The sequence below is a fragment of the Rosa chinensis genome, chromosome 6 (assembly GCF_002994745.2).
Source record: "Rosa chinensis cultivar Old Blush chromosome 6, RchiOBHm-V2, whole genome shotgun sequence".
NCBI classification, from domain to species: domain Eukaryota; kingdom Viridiplantae; phylum Streptophyta; class Magnoliopsida; order Rosales; family Rosaceae; genus Rosa; species Rosa chinensis.
The window spans coordinates 41,103,924-41,111,659 of record NC_037093.1 but is presented as its reverse complement, the minus strand read 5'-3'; the positions used below and the strand labels follow the sequence as shown (position 1 = coordinate 41,111,659).

Below are 7,736 nucleotides of genomic sequence, written 5' to 3'. Positions count from 1 at the left end.
GAGTTAGTGCCCTAGTTTATAAGTGGCAATCAGTGGGAAAGATGGAAGGGAAGTTCTTGTATTTAGTTTTAGCTCCTCATTTCGTTGTTGCAATGTGTTAGAAGATAATGGAAGTTATTACAAAGCTTTAGTCTTTTGTTTTGATCAAGTTGTGGCGGGAACTGAGTGTAACTTTCAATTAGTTGATTTACTGATAACACTGTCATTTGTTATTCTCAGGATATCAAGACATGGGAACCTAAAAGAGTTGCTGCATTGGTTTTCTATGTTTTTATTGCCGTAGTTTCGTGCCAAAGAATATATGTAGCAATTCGAGCTCCTATCCAAGATCGCCAGAGGAAAGAGTTGACGGAGGCTTATATGGAGGCAGTGATTCCTGAGCCATCTCCGAGTAATGTTAGAAAGTAATTTGATTCCTCATGTTGTGTGTATTTTCCGTTTTGGTCAGTTTAACTGCATGACATTTCTGCTTAGAATTTGAATATTGCCTTAATATAGACAGGGTTTAAACTTTTAAACTAGAAGGAAGAAAGAGGAATAAAGATAGAGAAGTTTAAGGAGCTGTGTTACATTTAATCCCGGTTCTTTTTTTTTTTCCTTACCTTGCAGGCTTAAGAAGAGTATGTGGAGGAAGACGATGCCCAAAGGCCTAGAAATGAAGAAGTTTGTTGAAGGACCTGATGGAACACTTATCCATGATAGTTCTTATGTGGGAGAGGATGCATGGGATGATGATCCGCAGCTGCCTCAGGACAATGTAAAACAATTTATTGACAGTGATATAAAATTAAATCCAGAAGAAAAGAAGGAATTGAAAGAAGACCTGGGAATTTCTGGTTAGTGTCTGTTTGGAACTTACGTGAAGTATCTTGAGTTGATCCTTACTTTAAACCAACATGGGAAAATTTTATTTTAGGAGTGTCTTATGAAATCGATTCAATGAGGAAGCATATTTCATTATGAATTGTGAAATTTGAACATATCCTGTTCTATTATATGTGTATGTGGCAATTATGATATTAGCTGGAGTCTGAATGATTGCAATTAGCTGGAGTCTGAATGATTGCAATTATGATATTGCACCTGTGGGAATTATATTATAGGTAGTGGACAACTTATTGATTTTAATGAGAATTATGTCTTTTAGTAAAAAAGGTTGTGGTTTTTCAAGAAGTTTATTGCCTAAATAGAAACAGAATTCAGTCGGAAAATCTATTTATTTATTGTTATTTTTTTAATTCTGTTTAGGGTGTTGGTCTATAATTTTGTCTGAAACCCCTCTACAAATGAGCAACAATGAATCTCAAGGAATGGTCTCACAGTAATTGGCCGTTTGCGTTTCTCTTCCTGTTTGGTGTAAATCTGCATTCTAAAGATTTCATAGATAATTGCAACTCACTGGTGGTTATTACAGAGACAATATCATGTGTTTTCACGGAAATTTGTCTTGGATTTTGTCATCAATAGTGTCTTTGGTCATCTCTACCCTTATGGCCCAATTGTGGCTTTTGCTTTGCAGGTGAAGTTCAAGAGGATACTGGAACATGGCGTGAAAGACTTCAAAAATGGAAGGAGATCCTCCAAAAAGAAAAGTTAGCGGAACAGTTGGACTCTGCAAATTCCAAGTATATAGTTGAATTTGACATGAAAGAGGTTGAAAACAGTCTTCGCAAGGATGTAGTGGAGAAGGTAACAGAGACACAAGGAAAAGGGCGTTATGGATAGCTAAAAGATGGTGGCTTTATCGTCTCAAACTTCCTTATACATACTTTCTTCAAAAGCTTGACAGCTCTGAGGTAACCTGTTGCTCTCCTTTGTTTTTATCTTTGTTATACACCTTGTAGATTGATCCACTTGTTCCTTGTTGAATGGTGTTGCACTAATTATGAGTTGGTGTTGAACTAAATATGAGATGGTGTTGCATTAATTATGAGTAATCTCATGCATATACTGCTTTCCATGCAAGAGTTTGTAACATTTGGGCTTCTCTTGTACTTCAGCGAGTGTGTTTAAGCAGCACATGACCTTTCATATTCCATAGTATAGAAGACTAAACATTTTTTTTTCTGGACTAAAATAGTTAAAAATAGTACTGTATGGTGTAGATTTATGAAATGGGATGTGATCATGGCACCTTGCCATATCGCTCAGTAGTAGTTAATACTAGTAGACAAATAAATATGGTACTGTACAAGGAGGCTGAGTAAACTGAGAGACGTGAACTCATTTCCCAACTGCCTGTGAACTTTGTGTATTTTATGCCTCGCTTGGTGGTTCATTGGATGCTGCCATGTCAATTGTCCACATGTCCAAATGAAACAGGAAGCATCATGCATCTAAGACGATTTTTTCTCCATTGTTGGCTAAAAGTGTAAAGGTTTATGTTGGCAGTATCTGATGTTGTGGTTTGTCTTGGACAGGTTGCTGCTGTTGTATTTACAGAAGACCTAAAAAGAATATATGTTACTATGAAAGAAGGTTTTCCATTAGAATATGTTGTAAGTTTCCTCAACTTTTTGACAGACCTGATTCTTATGTCTGACTCATGGATGCTTAATGTCTCTCTGTATATGGTAGGTTGATATCCCCCTACACCCGTATTTGTTTGAGAATATCTCAAGTTCTAGAGCTGAAGTTGATCTTCTTTTCCCTTAGTTTTTCATTTAAATATACCTGCTTGATATTTGGTGTTGGTTGCAGTACATCGAAGAAACAGAAGAACTTGCGACAGAAGAACTTGAGATGAATGGTTTGAGAAACAACAGGCACATTCTGGACATGATTACTGAGGAACTACTAGAGAAGGATTACTGGGTTGGTAAGTTATAAAACGTACTTGTAGGGCATTATCACTATGATATTGATTCTAAAGCAATTACTTTCATATCTCTTGAAATTCTTGCACTGGACTTGTTAGATCTGTAAACTCACAATCTGCGGTTCCCAATTATAGGAGGTTATAGAGATTAGAGAAAATGAAGGACCTTTCTCCAGTCATGTTCGAGGATGTGAGCTATGGAGCTGAATTTGTTCATGTTCCTGACTCTATACTGATCATTCAAACAGCCAAAAAGATGACTCCAACTGATGAACCATTAAAAGGGATTTCACAGTTTGTTGGAGGTTCAACAGGAACTTGGATTCTTAAAATCCCTGTTAAATATGTTTAAACAGTTATGTTGCCGCCTTTTGTTTTCCTTAAGTCTTCATTTTTCTTGTTCTGAACTTCTGGTGTAGTGCATTCTGTATGTTTAATGTTGGATTACTAATTTAATGGTTTGCAATGTGTTTTCTTTCCAATTAATCATTGTTCATTAGGTAAAATGGAGCTATATATGCACAAAATATAGCAAATGAAATTGATCATACAACAGGTTTATAGTGTGGCAATCCAGCGTTGTCTGAATACATAAAAGTTGACCATTCAGTCAATGCATTCTTTACATATCACACAATGGTTTAAAAAAAAAAATGTCTTCTCATTTACAATCACACAACGATAAAAACTAAACTAATGTTGTCCAAAACCAATTCACACAACAAACAGACAATAAAACTGAAGTGTGATAGTATATCAGACGACGATGACATTAAAGAACACGTTGTCTGACTAGGCTTCCCAACAATCACACAATGGTTTTAAAAAAAAAATGTCTTCTCATTTTACAATCACACAACAAATAGACAATAAAATTGAAGTGTGATAGTATATCAGACAACGATGACATTAAAGAACACGTTGTCTGACTAGGCTTTCCAACAACAGTTTGAAAACAAGTTCTGTTGTATGAATGATGCATCTGCCATGCTGTGCAGCAGCTCTGCCTACCATCTGCCGAGAGAAGACACAACGGTGATAACGAAAATCTGTCGACTGATTGCATATCATACAACGGTGTTGCACCGTTATGCAAATTTTAAACACACAACGCTCCGATACACAACGGTGGGCATCCAAATCAGACAACGAATTTTACCCGTTGTCTGTTTCATTTTTTGGTGTAGTGTAAGTTAACTAATTTTTCACTGTATAACTCGATAACTAGGAGTTGTTTGTGCATTATATATATGCTGATAGTCTGCTATTGATTTGCAAGCTCCATTAAAATCTACAATGCACACAAGAATAAGAAAAGAAGGAAAACCATTCAATGGAAAAATTTTGCTGTAAGTTAATTGCCTTTTTGGGTCTTATCACCTAACGTTTTATACTCTTAAGTGCTTCTGATACGATACTGTATATTTTTTTTCAGGGCATTCCGGAGCAAAAAGATAGTAAGACTTGTGGGAATCGGATCATGCGCTACATGAAGGAGATAGTGGAAGATAAGAATTTGGAGTTTGCAGCTAAAGTATGTGTTTTTGATACCATAACAGATTGTATTTCATGGTTTCAATATGACTTTTGCATCATTGGGATATATGATAGTGCTTTGATTTTTTTTTTTTTCAGTGGGAAAGAAGGACAAATCTTATTTACACAGAAAATGACATTGATCAAGTTCAAGCAGAATGGGCGAAGCATGTTATCATGTTTCCAGATATGTACTGTGCTTGGAGGTTTGTTGTACATGAATAGTTAGGGTCAGTTTTTGTGCATATTGACATCAGCATGCCTATATAGCTATATATTGGAGGGTTTTTTGCCTAACTAAATGATCGGCTTTTGCTATTATCGATCATTTTAACCTTAGCAGCTGATTAGTCACTTTTAGCCTCAATAGATTTTAATCTATTGATTATTTTCAACAATTGATGTACATTGGTGGAATATGGAAATGGTAGTACATGATTTGTAGTGGATATGTTGTTAGTGATTTCCAGATATTTGATGAATATATGGTACCAGTTTCTAAATGAATGGTATTGGTATATATTGTGGTTTATGTATATTTTCAGGTTTTGGTATGGCACAATGAAGCCAAATTTTGTGGTTTTAAACCAAATCACATAATATAAAACAATTGAACATCCAACAACAGAATTCAAGAAAAATATTGTTGTCTAAAACAAGAAGATTCAACAGACAAAAATAAAATTCTATAGTCTTAGTCTCATTCCCACGATAGAATATTGTTCTGTATGATACTTTCTCACAACAGACGTAACAATGAAACATCAACTATTTCTATATTCATACGACATATAAATGTCTTTTTAAACAATATCAAACAATAGAATGTTATCAACAACTGTGGTTTGAAAGGAGTACACACATCAGAAATAACAAAGAGATTTCAACCATCCACACAATCAGAGGACAATTAAAAGTCCTTTTAGAATAAAAGACACAATAGATAAATGGAAGAAAATGTTGTTTTAATGAAGTTCGCACAACAGATTTTGAAAACAAACTTCTAAATTCTACACGTTCAGTTGACACTTTATTGTTGTCTCATATTTTTTAAGACAATACAAAATTATGAAAGTCTGTTGCTAAAGTTAAACAACAACAACATTTGACTATTGTTCTATATCATATTTAACCACATATACTACCATTTTGTGCATATCTAGCAACATTCAGACGACAGATATATTTTTGGTGACTGTCGTCTGAGTCACCTTCTGAGGTTGGGCATTGACCATCGTCTGAACGTCAATCAGATATCAGCTTAATAGACGACAGATTTTCTTCATATCAGACGACGGTCAAAGTCTGTCGTCTAATGGGTTTGTTGGCATAGTGGATGCAAGGCTAGCTTAGGGGTTTGCGGCAAAGGAAAGAAAAATTTCTTCTAGGGTTTTGGTTTTTTTTTTCCCCCTCTTTTTCTTGGCATAGTGGATGCAAGGCTCACTTGTCACTTTCCAAGTATCGAAGTCCGCTAAGCGAAAGCCCGCTAGCGGAACTTCTCACTTGTCACTTTCCAAGTATCGAAGTCCGCTGAGCGAAAGCCCGCTAGCGGAACTTCTCACATGTCACTTTCCAAGTATCGAAGTCCGCTGAGCGAAACCCCGCTAGCGGAACTTCTCACTTGTCACTTTTCAAGTATCGAAGTCCGCTGAGCGAAACCCCGCTAGCGGAACTTCTCACTTGTCACTTTCCAAGTGTCGAAGTTCGCTGAGCAAAACCCCCGCTAGCGGAGCTTCTCGTCACTTTCCAATTGATGGGGTCCGCTGGGCGAAACCCGGCCAGCGGGAGTTCTCCCTTAACACCCTACGACTGTCGAAGTCTCCGCTGAGTGAATCCCCGTTAAGCGGAAATTCCACTCATCAACTTACAACAAGCAGCCTCTGCTACACACAACATTGCCAGCAGAGCTCCCTCCGCTTGCAAACCCCGTGCTTTGCTGAGCGCAACTCCGCTCAATAGCTACTGCAAAACACGTCTACGCGACACTGTTTCCTGCTACAACTAGCGGGGGGTATCCTCCAGCAGTGAATCCCGAGGCTACGCCTCACTCTAACAACGACCGCCAAGCGGCGTTACGGTCAGACCGTCCCTACGGGACACGGGGACTGGTCAACAGTCTACGATGACCCTGATCAGGTACGTTGACCCCCGTCACTTGGGTACTAAGATTGGGCTCGCTACCCAACACCCTCTACTCCGCGCAGCTTCCCCTCAACAAACAATTTGCCGACCATCCGGAGGTCCGTCTTGGCTAGGGAGTGGGGGACTCCCTGGCGGCCCTAGCAGGTGTCCACCCGAAGGGGTATAAAGCGTTCGCTCAGTAAGTCCATGGTTGACAACGCACTGACGCTAGTTATGATTTTTGCAAGTCTAAGCGGAGAAAACGCTTCACACCGCCGATCAACTCCCCAACCAAGATTGCCCTCCTTGACTGGAGACTTGGGGGACTTGTACCTACTTGTACGTTTGCAAGCATAATTAGCTATAATGAGCCACACCATTGTACCGCCAGAGGTACTGAATCTCACCAAGTGGGGGACCCGCGGAGACACAGCCAGGCAGGCTACCACCCAAGCTTGGGATCGCCCCTAGATCACAGCTAACGCCCCGCGCCAAGTTAGCATCAGAAGCTCCAGACGCTGGGTATCGAAGCACATCAGTCCCACATCGAAAACAAGAAGAAGATCAACCTTCTCCTCACCTATAAAAGGTTCTCTCCTCTCTCCTTATTAATTACGCAATTACTACTCATTTATTGCTACGCTGCCCATACAATGACTGACTTAGGCATCGGAAAAGTGAAGACCACCCAACGCGGTCTCCCTCTGACGCCCTGTCTCTCGTGTTGCAGCAAGCGAAAGTCATCTAATCCTCGGAGTAGTGGTCCGCCCATCGGACCCGCATTAAGCGAAGAGTCGGCTACCGCCGGAGTTGAGCATTAACATCATTTGATAGTCCTTTTATATAGTGAGAGAATTACAATTAAAATATCAATTACAATAATGACAGTAAATAATGATTGAGCTGTAATCACTAATTCTTTAATTCCTTTTGTGTCAGTTACTTTGACAAAGGCACATAATGTGTTTTTCCTTTAACAATAATTATATACATTCTGTTTAAATATCGAATCTTAAAATGGTAAAACTATGTAAGTTATACATAATTTTTCTTTTGATGATGCATAATTAGACCCAAAAAAAAATCATATAAGCTGGTCGGGTCAAATGATGCATCCACCTCTCGATAAAGGAAGGGATGCATTCCTCTTCCTTCATTTCCCTAGTCAATCGCGCAACTCTTTGTAAGTAATAACGAGGAAATAATCAAATTTTTATTATCACACAACCATTACTCATTCTTGCGTAAACTCAATACGTAT

At 38.5% G+C, this 7,736-nt stretch overlaps 1 long non-coding RNA gene across 1 annotated transcript; it reads left to right on the top strand.

The window, feature by feature from the left end:
* Window positions 1-1,757: 1,757 nt before the first annotated feature.
* Window positions 1,758-2,627, top strand: LOC112170344. The gene is made up of 3 exons (XR_002925063.2): window positions 1,758-1,796; window positions 2,421-2,498; window positions 2,578-2,627. It is a non-coding gene; the product is annotated as an uncharacterized LOC112170344 (long non-coding RNA).
* The last annotated feature ends 5,109 nt before the right edge of the window (window positions 2,628-7,736 follow it).